Consider the following 21,779-nt stretch of genomic DNA (forward strand, 5'->3'; position numbering starts at 1 on the left):
TTTTCTAAGATCTCAGAAAGGTAATTGTCCATACATTATTTTCTTTCAAGGTATTTGGGAATACATTCCAGATAACTAAAAGTGAATTAATATGGCAGTTCTGTGGTTCCAATCTAGACTCATGATGGTTATAGGAAACACATACACTCACACACACACACACACACACACACACACACACACCAATTGCATTGCACACTTAACAACAACCAGTACAGGAAAGGTAAAGGTTTGTGTGGTGGATCTGGGGGAATCAGGAGTCAAAGTCTCCAGGGAAAAGGAAACTGTAATAGAAGAGCCACACAGGAAAAATTAATCACAAGGGCAAATAATGGAAGAAAAACAACATCAGCTGGAAACTGAGAATCGGGTGGAAGGATAGATGATAAACCCAAATGTGTAATAAGACCATAATTCATAATAGGAGCAAACTAAAATGTGGCAATACTAGAGAATAAAAATAAAGGGAAATTCCACCGAACCTTGTTTCTGGAACCTTCATCAGCCCAGGGTTCATGACCATACTCCTTGATCAGCCTATGTGCAAGTCGTGGAGATTCCAAGACAAAATAAACAGTAAACACTGATATGAAAACAAACATGGAAAGGTAGGGTGGAGGGAAGAAGAGGAGAAGAGTACCTATAAATATATCTTAAAGGGATGGCATTGATCAAGACGCACTGTATTCATAAACTAATTTGTTGAATGACAACTCCTTTGTACAACTCCTTTAAAATTACACATATATAGAGGATGAGCGAGATAATCTGAAGTAGATGAAATAAGAAATGGAGATTTGGTACACTATTTTAAGTTACTAACATAAATAAAAGAAAAATAAAGATAACCATACAAATGCAAGATACTGGGATCCAGGATTGTAGGGGAGGAAAAGGATGGTAATATTGAGTAAAAATTTTAACATCCTTCCTAAGACTCCATAAGCATGACCTATGGTTGACGAGTAAAAAAATGATGAAGTATCAAGGCATGACCATGTTGCCCATAGGAGACGAAACAGGAAGAGTAGCAAAAGAAAACAACCTCTTGGAGCAGGCACTGAATCTGCCTCATTTGCTCAGCCGTGTTTCCCTAGTGCCTAAAAGGGCTCAGTGCCCAGCATGCCTATTTAATCAATAGTGAATAAGAAAAAATCTACACTGGGAAAATGGCACTAGCGGTGGGGAAGAGCAAGGGCCAAGGCCTACCAAAGGAAGATGTCATCGCGAACATGTGGGACGAACGGAGCATGGTATGAAGTGGGTCTTTGCCTTGAGGAAGGAGACCAGAAGAGCAGGCCTTAGGGAGAACTCAGCTGGGTGAGTGAACTAGGTCTTCCAGACTGAGGGAAAGTGTGAAGAATTGACAAAGAAAGAAGTCCCAGGTGGCTGGAGCCATAGAGGGCCCGCTTGGAATGGAAGACAAGAGCCAAGACTACCAGGGCTTGGCTGACCACATTGATGATGCTGATAAATCACCCAATGAAGGCTTTGTGCATGTACTTGGGACCATCTCCCCATCTACTCTGCCACATCCATTTGTTCCTGGCCCACCAGGGATGGACTGACCTCTTAGATTTGACTTTTAATATCCAATAACTTTGAATTACTACAGAAGAAAAAGCAAATGCTATCCATTGGACAACTGTGTGAAGCCGTCAACTAACTACACAAATTGTGTGTGCATCGCCTACATTGAATGTGACACGCTGGGAAGGTTACGGGGGAAATAGCTGCGTTTTTCACTCTCATATTGGGTATGTTTGTTGGGAAATTGTGACACCATTTCAGCAGAGAGCAGAGGGACATTATCAAGATAGTTTTGACTGATCAGTGACAGAGAATGTTCTATTCAAGAAACCCACAGAGTGTTTACAGGACTCTCAGGAGCAGGAGGCTGGGCCAGCTGCCAGTGATGATTGTAAAGATATGGGCTTTACTCTTGAAGAAGTGCCCATTCTTAGAAGACAGAAATAGATGTGGATGAACACAAATTCAAAGTCTCACAGAGCAAAAATGCTACCCAGGGATTAGGCTCTGAGCGCTGGGAAACTGAATTAACTCTTCCAACCCACTGGGGTTCTTGTTAGTGCACTGAAGCAGTAATTTGCTCAGTCGTAAGAGTTCATGTTGCTCTCTAAGACACTTCACTTACTCCAGGGATATTGGTAACTCACCAGGGGAAAATGGCTCCCTAATCTTTAACACTTGTCATAATTATTTTTCTTTCAAAAATACCATTTCCTCCCTGAGAAACTCAAAATTAGCACATAAGAAATATAGAAATGTAAGTGTGTGTGATTTTTTTTAAATAAAATGTAGTTAGCAGCCCCAGGGATTTTTTTTTTTTGGAGCAAAAGTCTCTTAAATCAATTATGTTTTCTCATTTCTGTTTCTGATCATTGAACATTTTATTTCTATATTTGTTTGAGTCCTTTCTATGTGAAAAAGTGGACCACATTGTGGAAGGAGGTGGTTATTAATTAAGGTTGTGTAAAGTCCAAGATGGAAACAGGGCTCTCCTACATATACATTTGCTACATGGCTGTCAGGACGCTCCATAAGTAGATACAACAATACACACCTCCCGGTCAGTCTGCAACGGCAGGGCATCCAGTCACGAGATGCGTCTGTGACTCAGTTGTTCAAAACCCAGGATCCCTAGTCCACATTACCCCATGTTAATCAGAACGTTTAGTTCTGCTGTTTCCTTCTGTCACCGCAGCAGACGCTCACTGTGACTTCCATCCATGGTCTGTCCTGATTCTGATATCCTTGCTCCAATGTGTGTGTGTGGAGGAGAGAAGGTGTTCCCTCTCTTAGCCACAGCTCAGAAAGCTTGAGGACTCTTGCATAGACCCAAGAGGCTACTTGGAGTTACAGCCAGAACCACACCAGAGGTTATTATACTAGAGTATAAAAACAAAGAAAGAGAAATCCCACTGAATCTTGCTTCTGGATCCTTGATCAGCCCCGGGGTCAGGCACATTCTCCTCAGGTGGGACCTTGATCTCAGTCTTCCCACAGGTTAGGGAGATTTGGTTGAGACTTCAAAACAAAATAAACAGTAAACATTGATCTGAAAACAAATACAAGACGAGGGAGGGAGTGGTGATAGAGAAGAAGGGAAGAATACCGTGTGTGTGTGTGTGTGTGTGTGTGTGTGTGTGTGTGTGTGTGTGTGTAGGATCAGGAGAGGTATGATCAGAAGCTGATGGAATAAGATGAAGATTGGTACACTGTTTTACATTGTGAACATAAATATATAAAGAATAAAGGTAACAATACAAATACAAGACACTGAGGATATCCAGGATTCTGGTACCTCGGGACCCCTTCCTGACCACCAGCCCTGGTCGCCTAGCCTATGAGCCTTGCCCATTCCTCCATGCCTGCCTTACTGAGCTTCAGGATAAAGTGACAGCTGAGAAGAGCTAGACAAGCAGGTTTCTGCTCCCTGCTAGAGGCCGGTGTGTTTCACCCCGAGAGATAGAGAATCCTGGGTCCCCTCTGCAAGAGCTGGCTTTCAGCAGAAAGTGAGGATCCTGGGCGGCGTAGAGCTTCCTTCTTGTCTTGCTGGCTCGCTTTCTCTTTCTCAACTCACCAATTCTCAAGAAACACTCCCCAGAGGCATCTGCTGCTTTTGTGGTCAGTTAAGGATGACCAAGGGAACCCACTCAGGAAAGGTCAGTCTCAAGTTCAGGCGATGATTTTTCCCAGAGCTTGCCTCTTCTAACCCATGCCACCAGAGATTCATAAACGCTGGTTACTGTTATTTGGCCCTGAGGAGACTTTGAATGCAAAGAGTTATGACCTTGTGCCTAAGTCAATCTCATAGTCTTAGATTTATCCCCTGTGACGCTAGCCAGGAAAATAAGACTCTGGGGTCGAAATGGCAGAGGTTTCGGTTTGAAATAAAGGACCTTCAAGTTCTCCTCACTTTTTGCTGGAGCCATGGAATGAGATCAATGACTACTTATCAAAATGAGCTGGGAACAGAGAGTGTCGTTAGAATAGATGACCCCAAAGCCCTCTGCATTGAGACAGTTAATTTGTTGATCTTTCCTGCAGACACATTTTTAGAGAGGACTTGAGAAAGGGAGTGGGGTCAGAGGTTAGGACCAACAGCAAGGTATCTCCACTCCATCTGTTGTCTTTAATACTCCCCCCATGTACGGAGGGCAGCAGCTAGGAGAACCCAGGCCTAGCCATTTTCCAGAAGGCTCCAGAATGTCATTGACATTGTCACCGTAGATAAATAAGGCAGTAACCACTGTTCAGATGGGACTCTAAAACAAAGTTCTCTAGTGATTGTTTGGGGGTGTGTTGTAACTGGGACTGGGGCTTGAATTCAGGGCCTTGTGAAGTCAGGTGCTCTACCATTTGATTTACACCTTCACTTCTGGCTAATTGCTGGTTAATTGAAGCTAACTGTCTCTCAGAATGTCTGCCGAGGCTGGCTTTGAACCTCAGCCTTCAGATCTCAGCCTCCTGAGTAGCTAGGATTACAGATGTGGACCACCAGCATTTGGTTTCTAGTGATTATTTTTTTCTCCCTCCAAAGTCCTAGGGAAATGCAGCATGGTCGTTATAGCATTTGCATGTGAACCCACTCATCAGTTTCTCTGATTGGATTGATGCTTCCTGGTCTAAACAGTCAGCCAAACATAAAATCTAAGTGATCTATCTGATACTTTATTCCACATAAAAGCTCAGCTACGTAGGCAAAAGCAGCAGCTCCATAGTTTTCCTGGCAGTTGTGTTATAACTAAATGTACATGTGTGTATAGAAACACTCCACATTATGAGCAAGTAATGGCCAGCCGTTCCAGTGGTAATTTGCTCTCTGGGAAGGCAACATGGCCCGTGCCTCGCGCACGCCCTTTCCAGGTTACTCGGAGCCATTTAGAAAATTACTATTGTTATTGCAAAATGCTCCGCCAGTCTGAAGAATTAACCCACTTCCCAATACGTCTAATTTCCTTGTTCTTCTAAGTAATTGATGTGTGAAAGTTGATGTAGCCCCAGGATGGAAATGTTCTGGGCACTCTAAATTTATGATGTATAACCTCATTAAATCCTCACAATGACCTGGGTGAAAGAGGCAGGATTATCCCTGGTTTACCTAAAGTGGATCTTGAGACTCAGAGAAGGAACTTGCCACTACTCACATAGCTTCTAGGACCTGGCATACAGGGAGTGCTTTGTGATTGATATTACTTTATACTAGAAAACTCAGCTGGATCTGCGTCCTGCTCTAAACCTTCCCATTTGGCTTCTATGTAGTTTTGCTAAACACAACTTGTATTTTTCATGTCATAGCAAAGGGCTACTCTCAGCAGCTGCTGATCAATTGAGAGCTCATAGCACAGAAAACAGAAAGGATAGGCAGTCGTCTCCAAACTCAGAGAAGACGTACAGAGTTGCTGGAAGTTTCTAGAAGCTCTCCGATGTTCATTTAATAGGATCCATGACTAGGTTCTCAGTTGCAGGTATCACCCTTCGGAAACGTGATGTGTTCAGAAATGCTCCGTGGGTGGAGCTTCATAGCATTCCACTTGTCTGCACCTGGACAGGCACTTCCTTTACCTAACAAAGCCTATCCTATGTGCAAAGCAAGGGATACCCGTTCCTTAGGGTGAGCCCCAGGGGTACAGTGCTTGATGGGATGCTAATGTTTTTGTAAGAAGTACAAAAAACAAAAGGCCTCCCTTCATCTGGAGAATAAGAGGTGGGCTGGATTGTAATTCCCAGTCACTCTGAGACATGCACCCGATGGCAAATAGATGGCTGCTGTATGAATCCTACAATGCCCACTAGTTGCACTGCTCCAGTAAGAAAAGCCCCTTAGATACTAGGGGGTACTTTCAAATACAGTGCCAGGGTATTGCCTGGAATTCCCTGGAGTTCTTCTGGAGGTTTGTGAGCTAGCTCAGCTGATGCCTGATGAGAGTCTGGCTTCCCTTGAAGTTTCCGGGAGCTCCTGTGGCCAGCTGAGACAACAGAGGACATTTTCCCGTTAAAAAGTTATCTGCTTGCTCTTTACTTCTAAAACAAAGATTGTCAAGCCTCTCCTAAAGTACAGAAAAACATAATTACAGGCCAGACAACATTAAAGATTGAATAGACTCATAAAATTAATGGCCAGAAATTCCACAGTACTATTCTGAGCCTCAGATCATAAATATGCTATTTAAAAAATGAAAAAGATGGACTTATAACAGGACGCCCTATTAATCCTGTGAAACTGAAACCCTAGGATGCACTGGGCTATTTTTAACCAAACTGACGAAGGGTTGGTTCATTGTGTCCACAGTGATTTCCCAGCCCCTAAGCTATGAGAATGAGTATGATTTTTCAGGTCAGTATTAATGATATGATGTTACTGCAGTTCCCCTGGGAGAGGCTGCCTTCTGAAATAGATTTCTTAAGAACTAGTGTCCTGTCACCATTATGCACTCCAGGGAATGAACAAGCAAATAAACATTGTCAAGTTTTCTCTGTGTGCCCTGCATGCATTAGAAGGTAACAGTAATATTAAAAGTCAACATTTCACGAATACCTATTATAGCCAGACATTGTCCTAAGAAGAGCACGTACATTGGCACCCTGAATCTGCACACTCTCGCTTTCTATAGAGCAAGCTAGCTGTCTGCCACTTGGCTAGGAAACAGAAAGAGAGCCAGGATGAGGCAGAAGGCTGGCCTGGAAGGTTTCTTGTGCATTCCACCAGCTCTGAGAGAGGACTGCCCAGCCCTTCACCTGAATCCTCTGGCAGAACATTGTGGAGAACTGGCTTCCCATGGAAGCTCACACGATACTGCTAGGGTTCTGCTGTTCATAACTGAATAATGCTGCAGTCAGGATGAATGGGATCACGTGACTCACCGCGCAGCAGGCCGTCTGTAGCAAAGAGTAGCATACTCGTTACTTAAAAAGACTAAAAAAATGTTAAGACCCACAAAAACGCGTCTGTGGATAATGCGTATGCTAGATCGTTTGAGCTAACCATTGTGCAATGTATACACAGACTGAAGTATCACATACATATACAATTTTATGTGCTGGTTAAAAAAAATGAATGAATGAAATAAAACAGGTAAAAGCAGATCTAGAAAAAAAATAGAACAAAGCCAGTGCTACTAAAAATATAGATATCAATAGTTAGTCCTTTTTTCTGTTTAATCTTCTTTCACAATTCAAAGAAGAGATTAGCTTAAATTGTTAGGATGTTCTCAATTTTCCTTTTGTCTCACATGACATTTTTCTTAAACTTTTGGTTTCAACTACTACTTATGTACAGGCAATGAAACAAATAACCAAGTATCAAATGCATATTTTTCACTGTTGTTTTGCGGAAGTATAGCAGAAATAACCAAAGCAAACAAACCCTAGAAGCATCTACAATTCTAGCCAACTTAATGTCTGATAAGTATCTTCTAGTAAATATATATTAGTTAATATGCATATACCAGAACATAGCCAAATTATATACAAACCTTAAATTATTTTTTACTTAACAAAAGGTTTATTTTTACATTCTGAAAGAGACATACATCAAGATTTTATAGGACTGTATAATATTTCACTGGAGTGATGTACTACAATTCATTGAAGCTCTCCTCTGTCTTTGGAAATTTATCTTTTTCCACATTTTTACTAGAGTAAAAAAATAGCAACTAATATTCTTGTCTCTCTGTTCTTTTGGAGAAATTTCTAGTTCTTCAGTCTTTTTATATCTATAAGTTATTATCAATAAGAAAATCCAGGGGCTGGGGATATAGCCTAGTGGCAAGAGTGCCTGCCTCGGATACACGAGGCCCTAGGTTCGATTCCCCAGCACCACATAGACAGAAAACGGCCAGAAGCGGCGCTGTGGCTCAAGTGGCAGAGTGCTAGCCTTGAGCGGGAAGAAGCCAGGGACAGTGCTCAGGCCCTGAGTCCAAGGCCCAGGACTGGCCAAAAAAAAAAAAAAAAAAAGAAAATCCAGGCCTGCTCACATTCAAAAACTATGAAAAATAGGCATTTTCAGCCAGGCACCTAGCTACTCAAGAGGCTAAGATCTGAGGATCACAGTTTGAAGCCAGCCCAAGTGGGAGAGTCCATGAGACTCAAATAAATCACAAAAAGCCGGATGTGGAGCTATGGCTCAAGTAATAGAACACTAGTCTTGAACACAAAATCTCAGGGACAGTGCCCAGGCCAGGATTCAAGCCCCAGAACCAGAAAAAAGAAAAAAAAAAAACCATTTTCAACACCAATACCAACAATGAAATTACATCAGTAATAGGGTGTTTCAATGTGTAGCCTTGGCTTATTGGTGAAATGAAAGAACTTTTCTCCCTAAAATTCTAATTAGGCGTTTATAGTTTTAAAATTTATTTGACTGAGCTCTTTATGTATTAAAGACAGTAAGCTCTTGTTTTACATTGGAATATTTTTCTAAGTTTGCTGATTGTCTCTTCATTATTTTGTAGGATAGTTTTGACAAGGTCAAATATATCATTTGTTTGTATTTCATTTACTTAGTTTCAGGCTTATAAAAACCATCTGTCTCAAAATCATTTCATCTTCACCTAGTAATGTTCAGTCTTCACTATATGACATTAGGATCCTTCTAAAATTTGTTTTGTTTTAATATAATAGACTTGCTTTTGTTTAACTCTCTGCTCAACTACTCATAATATCCAGAGATTATTCCGGCATCATCATATCCAGAGATTATTCCGGCATCATTCGCTGAGAATTTACTCAACCAAGTATGGTCAGATATTGTTCTAGGTCCTCAAGTATAGCATGGAGCTTAGATGTTAAGAAGGCCAAAGGATGGCATATGTGTGTTGGATGGTGCTAAATGAACATGGCTGGGCTGGGATGGCTATTTTATAGGGGGTGGTCAGAGAAGACCTCTCTGGAATGGTAGCATTTTTAGGCAGAGAGACATGAGGGAAGTGAGAGGTAACTTTGACATCCAGGAAGGAGCTCCAGTCTACTGCATGGAGTGGATCGCAATCCACTACGTTTCCAAAGACGGCCACAGAATCACCAGACAGTCCACCTCTCAGCTTCTTCGAAACTGCACAAGTGTTGCAACTGCTTTGAGTAACAGAAAATAACTGGAATGAAGACAGATTTGTCAGGTTTGGGAAGAGCCCTTAACTGGTATGTTAACTGCTTCCTGCTTCTTAAAAGCCAGTTATAATAGGAGAGTACAACTAGCGGAGATGACCAGTAGCTGAGAGGAGAGAAGGGGGGGGAGGAGGAGGGAGGAGGGGGAGGAGGAGGAGGAGAAGGGAGGAGGGAGGGGGGGGAGGAGGAGGAGGAGGAGGAGGAGGAGGAGGAGGAGGAGGAGGAGGAGGAGGAGGAGGAGGAGGAGGAGGAGGAGGAGGAGGAGGAACAACAACCAGTGGGGGACAGAGAGAGAGAGCCCTAGAAGATGAGATGACACACAAGAAAGAGGAAAAGAGGCCAGGGGCCGTATGCATGAGGCCTGTGATGGAAGGGAATCCTCTAGCCCCCTAGCTACAGTTAGCCCACATTTCTGACCTATGAGGTCTTGAGCACAATCGAAAGTCCCCATGGTTGTAGCCAATTGCTTGGTCAGCAGTAGCTACTGAAACAGCGAGGTAGAGGCGCCCACTGGAGGGTTTTGAGCAAGCATATGTTATGACTTAAGTTTACAAGAATTCCTCTGGGTCTGTGCTGTGAGCCACGGGAAGGAGTCCAGATGTGGAGAGCAGGCCAGAGACCACAGGGTCTTAGACCAGCATGGTAGAGGAACATGAGGAGAAGTGATTAAATGCTGAATACCTGGCAAGGGACACACAGGCAGGATGTGTTGATGGAGCAGATGTGGGCTGTGAATGCAAGGGGTAAAGAAAGAATGGTTCCAAGATGCCGGACCAGGGTTGGAGGAATATGTGACAAAGCTATAGGAGGAACGGAGTTGGAGTCAGAGGAAATTACAGCTCTGCTTGAATATGCTTAGATCACAAGGCTTAATGTATGTTCAAAAGGAGAGGCCGAGCCTGGTGGGGTAGGGGTTGGGGAGGCGGGCGCTTGAGCGTCATTGGAGTTGCAAGGCTGATAGTTGACCGGATCATTGCGATGAAAGTAAACAGAACAGAGAAGTTGGAGAACTGGGGTACTCACCATCTAGAGATGGGAAGGATGTGGGAACTGAAGAGGAATAGCCAATGAGATAAGAATAAGAGAACACTCTTGGTGGGGGGGGGAGGGCAGAGGAGGAGGAGGCGGGCAAAGAAGGAAGAACTTTCAAGAAGGAATGCCCATTTAAGACAGAATCAAGTCACCCGTGGACCTGCCACATTGGATATTACTGTCCTCATTCTAGATCTTACTAATACGAAGAGGAGCTTTTCTTACATGCTAAATTTGCATGTGTGTGGGTGCCAGTGGGCTTTCGTTTTTCCTCTTCTCTCTCAGTAGTTTGTTTACCCGTCCGGAACAGGTAACCCCAGAAGTTTCCTACCCAGCAAGTCAAGCACTGCACCCGCCTGTTTCTTCCAGTTTCAAAAACATCCTGGCTCTTCTTAGATGAGAATGTTGCCAAGTCCCAGTCCACCGAGAATGCAAGGGAATCTTTATTTTATTTTTCACATATAAATGACTTAATGTTAAGTCTCCCGCAGGGGAAGTGTTTCCATTTATATGTTTTCTTTCTTTCTAGAGACTTTGTATTTTTTTTTTAAAAGATAGCCTGTGTATGTTTCCTCTTAAAGCTTTTCTAGTTATTTAAATTTTGGTGCTTTTTGTGTGAATTATATCCTCTTTTGTATTTTTCTATTCTTACCATGAGAATTTGCGTATAAAGGCTTCTCATGATTTCTAACGATTTTAAAGACCAAGTAAACATATGTAAACCTCTTTGCTGTTTTCATGGGCCTCACCTCTGTGCAATTACATGGCTGGTGTGGAAAGCTATCTTCATTTCTGTTAGTAAAATCAGTCCTTTCTTGAGAAGCGACTTCACACAGCATTTCATGGTGCTTCCTGAAGTACTCCCCGCTTCCCAAGGTGTTCTGGGAATAATTGTAGCCACGCATCTCAGAATGTCCCAGATATTCTCCAATTCGAATCCTTTTCCCTTTGTTAACCCATGAGTCAGACCATATGTCCTTTGATCTTTACTTTAGAAAATATTGTCACGGTATTCAAAAACAGGGACAGCCCAGGCAAAGTTAGAACATCTGGGATGTTTTTCCCTCTGAACCCCTTTCAGCTTTCTTCCTGATTGTGTGCCTGGGGGAGCACACCCCACACACTCCTGAATACATACACTTCCATACTCACACGCATGCACACTCACACACACAATGGAGTCCTGGAGGAGAGGGAGTTCATGCAAATCATGCCGCATATGCCGAGAGCGTGCAGTGTAAACTCAGGATCCAGCTTGGGCTGGTGTAGAAGCTTTTAAGTTGGGCAGGCCAGGTTTGAATCTCATACCCATCTACCCATGTAAGTGGGTCATTTATTGTCTTAAAGCCTTCCTTCTCCACATGTTAAAGGAATGTACACTATCTGCTTACTTAGAGAATAGACAAAGAAATGTGTAGTGTCTACTTTGCAGGGTTGTTGTGACAACTTAGAAAATGTTCGCCAAAACCCCCAGTGTGGAGTAGAAGAGAAGCCAGGGCCCAGTGTCATTTAAAGGGGTCCCCCAAGTAATCAGTTCCGTCAGGACGTTCTATCTTCTCATGCTCCACTCCCAGCCATAAAACCAAAGTGACTAGGGGATAACTAAGGAAATGCGGGGCGGGAGCCACAGCCTCCCAGTTCTCCCCCTTTGTACTGTCATCTCTACAACCCCACTCAACTTCAGATCTCACTCATTTATAACAAGTCACCTGCTCCCAGAGGCTGCAACGCCATGAATTTTTTTTTTTTACTGTCACTACCAACCACCCCCTTTCCCGTGCTACTCCAGCCTGTTTTGGGGGGTATATCTTGTTGTGCATAGCTTTGGAAAGCAAGGCCTGAGACCCAGTGGACAGGCCTGACCGTTCCCCAGGGGGGGGCAGGCATGAGGCCTCAGCTTGCCTCATCATTCTCAACCTTCTCTCTGGAGCATCCCAGTACAGGGACAAGTCGGGCCAGGCCTGTTAGTGGTGGCCGTATTATGTGGGCAATATGGCTGCCATCGGATCCTTTTCCTTATGGTGACTGCTCAAGTTTTTTGAGGGTTTTTTTTTTTTTGGTTGTTTGTTTTGTGCTAGTCCTGGGGCTTGAACTCAGGGCCTGGGAGCTGTCCCATAGCTTTGTTGCTCAAGGCTGGCACTCTTCCACTTGAACCACAGGTCCACTGGTTAATGGGAGATGAGAGTCTCATGATCTTTCCTGCCCAGGCTGGCCTCACCCTGGAATCCTCAGCAATCAGTCTTCTGAGTTGCTAGGATTACGCACATGAGCCACTGGCACATGTTGGGGACAGAGCACCTTGATTTCTCCTTGAGTAACAGCAGCACTGCCCAATACAACCAGATTTCAAGAGGAAAATGAGGGGAAAAGGGGCTCGCTCACCCCAATTGAAAAGATTTCTCTCTTACTGTGGCCAACACCGAGGATTTGGGGGAAGCCGGGCATCCCCAAAGGAGAGATCCTAGAAGCAGAAGGCTGTTCGTTTGACAAATTTGTCCTCAACAGGGTGCGGAGGACAGAGGGGCCACGGAGGGCTAGACTAGCAACTTTACAACAATCAGCTCAGACATAAGCTCTTTGCATGCTTATAGGAGAGCTGGAAACAATTTTTACGTTTGTGATGGGGGAAGTAAATGCCCAAATTGCCCCTTTTCCTCTTTATTATCTCAGCACTGCTCCTTGGCCCCAAGAAAGTGGCCACGGAGCACTTTACTAGTTATCTGATTGTTCTCCTATTTAACATGTTCCCTGTCCTCTGGCTGATGTTAGTTTAAGCAGGATCTAATTGGTAACATATTGTTGATTGAATTAAGTGCCATACGATAGAGATTTAAACCATGGTAATTTTTCCATAAAGAAAAATCTGTCAACAGGCTATAGCAGAGGAGCAGCAATAAATCAAATTGTCATGTTTATTAGTTATTGCAGGAGTCTAGTTGTCTTGTATTCATTATAACCTCCCATTTTTAGCACAGATAAAAGCTATAAAGAGGAATATTTGTGCAAGATGCTTCTTAATAGGTTTATATTTGTACACAAGCACTTGCTTCTATTTTAATCACTAGAAAATGGTGTGATTTCATCTTAGAAGGAACTGTATTGTGGATGAAGACTCACAGCAATTCTTCAAAGCTGTGGTTCGATACTGTGAGAATCAATTCACTAATAATCAAACAAAGATCAAGTTGAAAAGGAGATAATTTCCTTTGCTTATCAAGTTTACCAAAATTAAGAGATGAGAATGGATGGTTGTCCTAACAGGTGGAGAAGAAATTTAATTTGTAAAATCCAAAACTCAAGAACAAGCTGGATTTCCATATACGGGAATGATTCAACACATTATGGATTGCCAGTGGCAGAGAGAACAAAAGAAGCATTCGAAAGAAGGAGTTAAATCATAGTCAAGGTCATGCCCTTCTGAACTAACTTCATCTGTACTTTCTCTTTCCCTGTAACCTGCCTTTACCGAAATAACTTCCAACATTCCCTTACAGGAATCAGAAATAATGTTACAGCAGTTTATATACAGAGCCTCAGCGGGCCCCTAGAAAACCTCATGCCCCTTGGAGGGTTGGTTATTAGACCCACTTGACAGATAAAGAAACTGAAGTGAGGAAGATAAAAGTGATTTATGATGGGATCCCGTATCTGTAAACCCCAGGGGGTAAGTTGCCAATCTAGGGTTCCTTTCTCTGAACAGTGAAATAAAACCAAGCATCTAGCCTCCCTCCCCCCCCCCCCACACCCCCTCCCAGAATCACTGTCACTGTGACTTTGAATTTTTTCTTCAATTCTTTGGGACATGACTCTCCTCATTAGTCGTGTTTAATTAATTAACACGGGCTCATATTGCAGTGGTGATGTGAGTCCCCTTGCGGCCTAGGATCTGGACAGAGTCCGATCTCAATGCGGCCACTTCCAGGTTCTGCACCCTTCTGGAAAACAGACACAATCACAAGGACTTCGTAAAATGAAAAGAATGTGTCAAAAGCTTCGGCAGGTTGCTTCTCGTGTGCTAGGCACTGAACACATGTTCCCTGCTGCCACCTGAGGTCATGATTACAGGTATCTCTTCCCTAGACTGCTGGCGCACAGATGTGCGCACGCATGTGTGTGAGCAGTGGGCATGGAGTCCACAGATTCCCCTGCTTGCTCCTCTCATAAGGGAGAGTGGTATCCTGGGATCCTTTCTCTGCTACTTGCTGTCGACTCCTGGGCAACATCAGGACTGTGCTATCATTGCTGTGACCTTAGGGTCTTCTAAGCCCATTTTATATACCCACCTCCCACCTTTCCAACCTCCTACCGTTTCCTTTCTTGATTGATTGCATAAAAGATGGTGGTGACTACTATGATGGTGATGAGGAGGAAGAAGGCCATTGCTAATACTGACTGAGCCCTTCCGGTGTTCTAGGTACTCTTCTAAGCACTTTACGTGGGTTTCGCTCATTTAACCCTTGTTTATGGGGTAGGGACTAGGATTGCACCCATTGAGCAGAGGTGGGACCGCTGATATAGAGCTAGGGTGACTTGTCCCAATCCACCTCACTCAAGTTGGGATTTGAACCATAAAGTCTACCCAATGAGCAATATATACTTTTTTTTCCCCATCCTCAAAATGCCAGTTAAAAAGTATGCATGACACAACTAAACACTAAGTGCAGGTAACACCCAGAGTAGTAGCAGTTGGCAGAAGCAAAACCACAACCCTGAGAAGATGGCAGGTTTGTATTACTTTCACTGTACTAATCTTGCTATGCCAGTGAGAGGGGAAAGCTTGATACCCCTCAATAAAGGAAAGGACTCATGTACTTCGTCACGTCTCAGTTTGCACCGAGGAACAAGTGCTTTTTAGATAAAAGCAGAAAGTTAATCATTTTTAACAGATTAAATTTTATAACTGACACTCAAAAGAATGATTGTGCTATCACTTGGTTATTGCGAACATTTGACTTCAAGCTCTTCTTACTGCAGTATCTTCTATTTAAAAGGGGGAAATCCTTCTTAAGTAGAAGAGATTATCTAAACACAATCGTGCTTTAATATTTGTAAGACTTAAATGACAAGGAATGTACATATAGAAAAGGTCCTTTACCATATTATTGGTTTTCTGGGGTTTCAAAAATGGGTCACTTAGGATGGGTGCTAGTAGTTCACTTGGTAAACCTAGCCACTCAAGAGACTGAGATCTGAGGAATGCAGTTCAAATCTAGCCTGGGCAGAAAAATCCGTGAGATTCTTATCTCCAGTTAACCACCATAAAGCCAGAAGTAGAGACGTGGCTCAAGTAGCAAAAGAGCCAGCCTTGAGTAAGAAAGTAAGAAACAATGCCCAGATTCTGAGTTCAAGGCTCCGTTCTAGAACAAGTCATTATGCTATTTTGTGTCATATAGTATGTGTACTTACGTGTATATATGTTTCAGCATGTATATGCACGTAATGTCTTGCATAAATACATGATGTGTGCACATACAGCCCACACACACATACACTTACACACACAGTATGTTCTCAAAGAACACAAACCCAGTGTTCTTAGCCCCACAGGAGTTGATGCATTCTGGGTTACTTCTGCAGGAGTGAGAGGGGCCTTAGGCCAAACCACCACCCCTACTTTGCTCCTGTGAGGTCACTTGCCGAGGCCGTCCACCGACCCAGTGGGTGGCTGTACCCTGGCTACTCCCACTAAGGTCCAGCTAAGGCCTAAATGAGCTTCAGGCAGGGGCCATGGAATCATTACCATCACAAATCTGTGTTAGCATGCTCCCCCCTAGGGTGTATCTTCTTTCCATGCTACATGCACACAGAGAATGTGGCCTGCTCCGATCACATCCCACCACAGTCTTTTCATGGTCCACCCTTGGCTGGACCAACCAAGGCTGGTTATCTCTATAGGGGCAGGTTAGAAATACCAGCCGCTGCCCACACCTGAGGAGCAGAGGCCTGCCTGCCTTCTCCCGGGCACCAGCCCCCCCACCCCCCCCAGGATCCTGATGCTTCCCACCCTGAGCTCACCTTTCAGTCCACACGCTCCTTTCTTTTGTCTCCAATCTTCTTTCTGGGGAGGCCGTGTGCAGCTCCCTTTGCACTGCGAGGTTTCTGAATGGCACTTTCTGTACAAACAGGAAGAGCGTGTGTGGTCACACCCCAAGCGTGCAGGTGTTGATAGAGGATATGAAAGTGTGGAGGCGAGCGACTGAAGCAGACACCCGAGACACCTCCTTTCAGTGGCGGCAGGGGTAAGGCCAGCCAGGGGGCTGGAGGAAGAGGCTGGGCCACTTGACACACCAGAACCAGGCGGCGTGGTGGCCAAGGGAGAAAGCCTACATCGCCATTTCCTGCCCTCGTACAGACTGGTTGAAAGAGCCCCGTGGGCATTTTGGAAGCCTGTAACTATATTTTTATCTTCAGGTACTGATTTCGGTAGTCCTCCTAACTTGCCAAAACTCTGCGGGCACCCAAATGACCCGGACATTCAGGAGACCAGGACCAAAGGCTCCCCTCGGGCCCCTCGGCTCCACGGCATCCTGGTTTTGGTCAGGTTTCTCCCATTGCCAGGCTTTCATTCTTTGGCTACCATCTTGGTTCATCTCGGTTCCTTTCCCTGCTTAGGGGTTAGTGTACTTCGTGAGTAGACTCTTCTACTTTCCAGATGGTACTTGGAAGCTCCCCACTCAGCCCATGCACGCACACACACACACACACACACACACACACACACACACACACTCATACTCACACAATTTCCACATACACTGGTACAAATGAGGAAAGACAGGTATATTCACCATTGTGTTTACGTTTAAATGTAACTCTATATGCATAATGTTTATGCTTATTCTTGGCGTGACTGTCCCATGTTTTCATTAGATTTCTCAGCCCTAGTACAAACAGCCCCGAACATATGCTTGTATATAAAGTAATTTTGCCTCGTATTTTGATACAGCATACATCAATCCTGGGGGGAGGAAAGAGAGGAGGCTAAGTGAGCAAGTCAAACAACTTATCTCTGCTAGAACTCAAAGACATACAGTTTATAAATTGATCTTTTTAAAAATAGAAAAGGAAAACAAGGAAAAAGGAACAAACCCCACACAGTCAGGTTAGAAGAATACCACATAAGCAGGTGACACATTTAAGAGAGGAAGGTAAAGTAGGCCCATCACCCATAAGAAAAATTGCTGCCTGAGCCACTCTGTAATTCAAGCCTGGAACTAAAGCAGGGGCTGCAGTGGCGATAAAATAAGAAACAAATAAGGTAGACAGGGACGGAACATAATTACAGAGACACTCAATCTGCTGGTAGCATTTACCAAGGAATAAGTTGCATACAAGAGAATTTGCATACAAATGAGATGGTGAAAGCAAAGGAACAGGACAGTGATAAGAACTCATACATGTGATTAAAGCATGCCAGCAGGCAAGGGGAAAAAAATCATTAAATTGATACTGTGTAGGTGTAGCTACCTTCCATTACCAAAATAAATTTTAAATGACATACTGAGCTTTAACAGGCCTGAGACTTTCAACTCAGCCTGAGCACTAATATTTTGTGTGGGTCTGTTTTATTACTTTTACTGCTTGGATTTATAAATTTGAAGCACTATTTGAGGAACTAATATTTTTAAATAATGGCTAACTTTTCATGAACATTATTTTGCATTTTCTTGTGATGGGCCTTGTACAGTTCCTAGGCAAGACTTTTTAGAATCATTTATTCAAATACTTCGGGGTTTTTTGATGCCATATATATACCAATATATTAGAAATCGTTAAATGTTATAAGTAAACATTCCAAATTTTATAAGTTAAAATTATGTGAGAAGAACCTAATAGTCTTCTTTTACTTTTCTTCAAAAGAGCAGTGTTGAAATAAATCGTTAAATGAGAATAGGTTTTGTACGAAATAGTATAGTTTTATATCTATCGTTGAAAACGATGCGGCTCTCGTTTGTGGTTTGTGCGCACATTGTTAAAAGGCTTGCCAATGAGGACATCTGCATAGGATATGGATATTGTATCAACCATCAAAACAATCAGAGTTTTCCCGAAATACGTAACCACAGTGAGTTAGGGGCCGGCCTTGGACACTTGCAAGCGTGTGTTCCTCAGTTCTAGGCCCTCGCCTTGCTGCAGTACACGCGCTGTGGGCATCGTTGCATGAGTTTACCTGCTCTTTGACAGGTGGCTCAGATGGCTTTCCCACTGGCTGCCAAATCAATGGCCAGGTGGACAAGACTACCAAGCTCATGTGCCATGCACTGTGGTTAAACAAAAGAAGCCAGATGTAGCTCCTCTCTCTCTCTCTCTCTCTCTCTCTCTCTCTCTCTCTCTCTCATTCCCTGGGCCATGATCAGACTCCATTCTGCTCAAGTTCTTTGCTGAGCAGTCCCAGAAAAAGCTGCTGGGAGATATCTTGTGGATCGGGTACTCTAGACAACCTATCCTACCTGATGGCCTGGGTGATTTTATGAGCTGAGAGTACTTGGTGAGTGGGAAATTCCAAAGCGGGGAAGGTGAAAGTTGGTTATTATTTCAAACTCAGAATACCATTGTGTGTCTTACCTTTGGGATTTATTAACAAACTACTTCTTGTCTTAAATATTTTCCCTTTTTGAATTTTGAGGCTATGTTTTTGGATATGCAAATATTTTACAGGTTTTAATTGTATTATTGGTCATACCTTTAACCAGTTTATAAGGAAATTCAAATTCTCCTTGTAATTATACAGTAATTACAGTGAAATTGACATTGTATGAAGAGAAATATTGTAACTCCTGCCTCCTTTGTGTTAAACATCTTCCTAAATTTTCATATTTCTTTGTCAATTTGATTTATTTATTAGGATCCTGGAAGCTCAGTTTCAGTTTATGTTTCTCTGGCATTTGCCCTTTAGAAAAGGAATTTTTTTCCATTTACTTTTATTGTCTTCATAATTTATCTGTCTTGTGTTCTGTTATTTCCTAGGGTTCTCCTTGCTGGTATCTTTTAGTACGTCTCTTGTTTTGACATTTTTTTTACATGAATTATGTATTGCTTTCTTTGAAAGGTAGAGAGTCTGTTTTCGTTCCACTACTCTTTAATTCTTTGAACCTAATCATTTTGAAACTGTCACTCAAAAGCATTATCAATATTTACTTTTTGAATCTTATTGAAACAAATACTATGTTTGACAGAACCAGCTATGAAGTAGAACAATTTTAGCAGGAGCTAATATTTATCAGTGTTTATCTTGCTTCAGGAACTTGGACTAAATGTTTGAATGGTGTACTGTGATCCATTTCCAAGGTCAAAGGGGCAGCAGGAGATGGCGCTAGAGCCTGAACTCCAGGCTGTGTGACTCTAGAAGCCAATTCCTATTTCAGAAGAGAGGCCCCCAGATACCTGAAGGGAGAGATATGTCTATCTACCTGATGGCCTGTGCGGCGCCTTCCAAGATGCACACAAGATCTTGTTAGCTAAGACACTGGTCCTAGGAAATGGCATTCACTTGTTTATTTATGGTGGCACTGAACCCAAGGATTTGTACTTGCTAAGCAAGTGGCTTGCCACTGAGCTATAGCCTCACACCCGCGCCCCCCAAAAAGCCAGTTAAATCCACAGATACGTTGGCAGTGTAGCTCCGTAGCAGAACACTTGCCTAGCAAGTGCAAGGCCTGGAGTTTGGTCCTCAGCGTCACAAAAATTAATTAATCCATATAAATAAAAAAAATGAAAAAGTAAATCCATATATATGAGGACCAAATTTTGACAGGCAACAGAGGAATAAGAAGTTTGATTGGGACTCTGTCCTTAAAAACAGAATGCAATTACGACATTTATTAATTTAATTATGGCATTAATTTAATTATGGCTTTTATTAAGATGTCAGTTGTAACTATAATTATATACTAATTCTTATGATGGGACAAATCCCATCCTGTTTGGGTGGCTTTTAGCTGCAAGACTTCTGATGAAAGAGCTTGTCAGGATATCCTTCTATGCAGAGTTTTATGGTACATGTCGAAAGAAAATGTCTTGTAAAGAAACAACAAAATAAAAATAAAACAACTACACTAAAAGGTTAGAGTTTTGTTTGTTTTATTAAGAAATATGCCTAACCTCTCTCTTTCCTCTCTCTCTCCCCCCCTCTCTCTACAGTGAGTTTTTGGATTCTCTTTATGTTTTGATGGGAGAAACGGCGGGACAACATTAGACAGTCATTTTACCTGTGATGTGAACAATTCTGCAGCCTCGCTTTCACCTGCCAGTTGAAAGCCAGCACCGTTCACAAGATGTATCATCTCTGGCTGCCACTGACTTGCATGGCCCTCCCTTGTGCTGTTTACATCTGACACTCTACCAGCCTTGGTCCTCGGCAGCAAACAAATGGCGTACTCACTTGGAGTGTATAATTGAGGAACATTCAATAAAGAACCCCTAAAAAGTGCTGTTGGGCCTAGCAAAGGGAAACCAACAAAAGAGGATGAAGGATATCCAGGGTTAGCAACAGCAGGAAGCCATTACCAACCACTTCTGATTCCCCAGCCCCCACCGGTGACCAGAGGGCTGGGGGAGGGAGGGTCTGCCTCAAAAGAGCTGCTATTTAGGTCAATTGCCATATCCTGTTCACAGTAACTCAACTGAGAGGGAGTTCTATGAGGGAGTACCCTGATTTCATTCTTTCTGGTCTCTGGTCTCCTGCTGGTGATTTCTATTAATCAAATCCAAATGGAATCCAGAAAGCAAAGGAGTCCTTGATTGCATTTACAAATGAGAGTCCTTGATACACAAAACAAGGTGGCAATAGACACTAGATCCAGAGCAAGAAGCGAAAGAGTCTCTTCACCCCTTAAAACAAACGGCAACTTAGTAAACTGTTGTTAAAAGGGATGTTTGGGAACAAACTTTGCAGATGCTCACTTTGTTATGGATCATCTAGTTTTGTAGCTTATCTTTTCTATATTACCTCATAACTATAGAGATTTGGACAGTGAATCCTAGGTTAATGTGATCTACAGTTTCCTTTCTAAAGGCAGGCAGAGCAAAGTTTCCCTTCTACTTTGGAGAAAGAAGAAACAGGACAAAGTGCAAATTCAGCTTTGGGGGTAAGCATACTTGTATACCCATGTACAGGAATGTGTCACCTCAATTTTCTGAGTGAATTTACTGAGTTGGCTGGCAATGCCGGATATTTCTATCACTAGAAAATGTCCTTTCAGATTTGGAAGTTGCACAGTTAAGCTTTCAAGCCTTAAGATCAACACCAATTTCATAATATCACCCGACTCATTAGGGTTTAATGAGCAAAACAGAAATTGCAGAAAGGAATGAGGTTAAAAATCACCCTGTGTTGATCGGACTTTCTACAGCTTAAGGAAAAAGTTGACTTGTGATTCCTTTTTTAAGTGTATCAGAAGATCTGAAATGATTGTCATCTAGGATAGTGGTTAGAATCTAATTGGTTCTGTACATTTCAAATGTTTCCTCTGTTTTTGAACATTCTCATGACTATTACGGGATAAACACATGTGAAAGAAACGCATCACCTCAGTTGGATGAAAATGTTAGTCTAGGGAAGCACTGTGTGTGGTTGGTGAGTCATTCAGTTATTTCCAAGGTGCAGTTTACCAGCAGTC

The 21,779-nt window shown here is 42.8% G+C and overlaps 1 protein-coding gene across 3 annotated transcripts in view; it reads right to left on the reverse strand.

The window, feature by feature from the left end:
• The window catches only part of Aff3 (AF4/FMR2 family member 3), a 478,613-nt gene extending 462,336 nt beyond the window's left edge, over positions 1 to 16,277 (reverse strand). For all 3 annotated transcript variants that reach the window (XM_048352397.1, XM_048352395.1, XM_048352398.1), the window contains exon 1: positions 16,177 to 16,277. The gene's annotated coding sequence lies outside the window, so the exon portion shown is untranslated. The remainder of the gene's footprint in view (positions 1 to 16,176) is intronic.
• Positions 16,278 to 21,779: the final 5,502 nt, after the last annotated feature.

Source organism: Perognathus longimembris, chromosome 8, assembly GCF_023159225.1.
Source record: "Perognathus longimembris pacificus isolate PPM17 chromosome 8, ASM2315922v1, whole genome shotgun sequence".
Classification (NCBI taxonomy): Eukaryota; Metazoa; Chordata; class Mammalia; order Rodentia; family Heteromyidae; genus Perognathus; species Perognathus longimembris.